Source organism: Octopus bimaculoides, chromosome 10, assembly GCF_001194135.2.
Source record: "Octopus bimaculoides isolate UCB-OBI-ISO-001 chromosome 10, ASM119413v2, whole genome shotgun sequence".
Lineage (NCBI taxonomy): Eukaryota > Metazoa > Mollusca > Cephalopoda > Octopoda > Octopodidae > Octopus > Octopus bimaculoides.
The window spans coordinates 3748482-3750981 of record NC_068990.1 but is presented as its reverse complement, the minus strand read 5'-3'; the positions used below and the strand labels follow the sequence as shown (position 1 = coordinate 3750981).

Sequence of the window (2500 nt, the reverse complement as noted above, 5' to 3'; positions counted from 1 at the left end):
TTATGTTATCTTGTAGTATTTCTACATTTTGATTTGCACTCTCTTTGATAGGTATTCCATAATTTCTACTTATCTGACATTTATGAAACACCAATATTAACTTGTTCCTTCTCTTCCTAGACTCACGATCATTTCTTCTTTCTCCAAAACTATTAATATTGCTTTCTCAGACTACACATTCTCCAAATTAACATGTAGCAGAATGAGAAATTATACATAATTGAATGATATATATCCTCCTATTGTGATCATGATATTCAAGACTAAAAAAACCTGACAATGTATCAAGCGCCATTGCTATTTTTTTAATAAATAATAACAGATATATGAAAAACATACAAAAAACAACGTCAAAGAAAAAATGAAATTTACCAGTTCGTCTTTAAATACTAATTTCTTGCATTCTTGGCAGCAGCATGATTTTTTTCAGCAACTAATAATAATTCCTTGCCATGTGATTTGATCGACCTTGTTTGTTACCTCTTTGTTGCAGTGTTCATCAGTGCTGCTTTTGATGACAAATAGTAACATTTCTGTAATGAGAAAATTTTGAAAGAAGATATAAACGAATGAAGGAGAATATTTATGAAGTTAGTCAGTACTTGCTTTCATACAACGCACGTATTTTTAACATATATTACCTACTGCAAAATTTAAATGCAAATGTATTATTACATTAAAAACAGGTTCACACAAGCATGCACTTATACACTGGCATTCGCATCTTTTTATAATTTGTTAAAACTGGATATACTCTAATTTGCTTCATCTATAGTGTCCATTAAACCTATTTCTCTTGCTTGTAATTTTAGAATCTGAACACCACAGAGCGGGAATTTTGTCTACTAGCTCCTTGCATATTGCTATTTCAGCGAAGTTTTTCATGTCATAGTATTACATAAATGTAAACCTAGTGTACTAAGAGCATTTGTGTCAGGCTAAAAATATCAGTACCAGCCAAGTTTCCAGGTTTTGTTTGCCTTGCATTAATTTACTAAATATTTCTGTCGTTTAACCCCAAATCATTGATATTCTAACTGCTATTACAACGTCTTTCTAGAAACAGTTTATTGTATACTATGTCATGAAGTACGTTCTTCTATTCTTATAATGTTATAATTTGATGGGAGAATGATTTTACTGCTATTTCTAGCACATTTAAGGACCTCATAGCTCCCTCATTGGTTACATGTTTAGTTACAGGTTAACCCTGATCTACCAGTTTATGAACAAATCTTCCTCACTAAGATTATACTATATATCTTTTATATATTAGGGATGACAATGTCCTACTAATATTTAAAATAGTAAGGTGTGACTAAATGAAGGATAAGCTATGAAGACAAACAAGCAATTACAGGCCATTATTTGTAGCTAGTACTTAGAAATTATTTCATAAGGAAGTTCTGAAACTTGAGAATCTTATATGAAATATGGATTTGCTGATAGTAGAGTTAGAATTTTAAAAATAAATGTGTTGTAGAGGAAATCGCTTGATTCAATTCCACGTCACTTATTATTTTTTCAGGATATCGTCAGAGAAGGGTGGGCGTTATACTTGAGATTTTTGACCGGGTTTTTCTCTACATGACATGAACAAAAGGCAGCAGGAGTTATCCGCAGATCGCAGATAGGGTCAAAATGTTTGTAACAAAAGTGAACTCAACTAAAAGTATTTGAAGACATAAACCGCGTGACGCATTAAGTCAGTTACACAAATACACGCCCTGTCCGATGGCTACAGTATAACCTCCGTGCATCAGATATCATTTAGAACTCTTAGATTCATTTGAGAATATGATATACCAAAATTCCTGCCTAAATTACTGCGTAGCGTTATTGAACACGTCACCACATGGGTGCAAATAACAGTAGTAATCAATTAAACTGTGCCGCAAATGCTCTTGGAAAATGCGGTGAACATGACATAGTCTGATTGTAGCATTTCACTGCAACACCGAGTAAATAATATTTGTGAAAAACTCAACTTTGCTTAGCAGTAAGGAAAGATATCAGTATATCCTGATCTTATACGATCGTACAGAAAAAAAAAGACATGGAAAAACCTGACAAAGAAACAAAAAACTAGATGAAGTAAATTTCAGAATCAAAGAGATTCTGTAAATTGAAGATTTAACACTTGTTATGGAAAAAGATAAACTGTATCGCCATCATGTTTGGGAAAAATAATGAGTATCTAAGTGAAAGAAATCAAAGAAAAACCCCAAAACGACAAGCGTTTGAAGTGTTCAAATGTTATATGTTAAAATATGTTATTAGCAATAGTTTCAAGTAAAACATTTTAGAAATGTTTACCATACATAGCATTATTTATTAATCAATACATGTGTATTAACGTATGGACCAACGCATTTTATATATTATATTAACATCCATGCAGGAATACATACACCTATGCATATATGTATGTGTATATGCGCGCGTGTATATATATATAGAAAGATATATATATATATATATATATATATATATATATATA

At 31.4% G+C, this 2500-nt stretch overlaps 1 protein-coding gene across 4 annotated transcripts in view; it reads right to left on the bottom strand.

Moving 5' to 3' along the window:
• The window catches only part of LOC106869052 (neuronal acetylcholine receptor subunit alpha-3), a 718416-nt gene that overhangs the window by 207668 nt on the left and 508248 nt on the right, over positions 1-2500 (bottom strand). For all 4 annotated transcript variants that reach the window (XM_052971014.1, XM_052971015.1, XM_052971012.1 and 1 more), the window contains one exon: positions 373-533. The gene's annotated coding sequence lies outside the window, so the exon portion shown is untranslated. The remainder of the gene's footprint in view (positions 1-372; positions 534-2500) is intronic.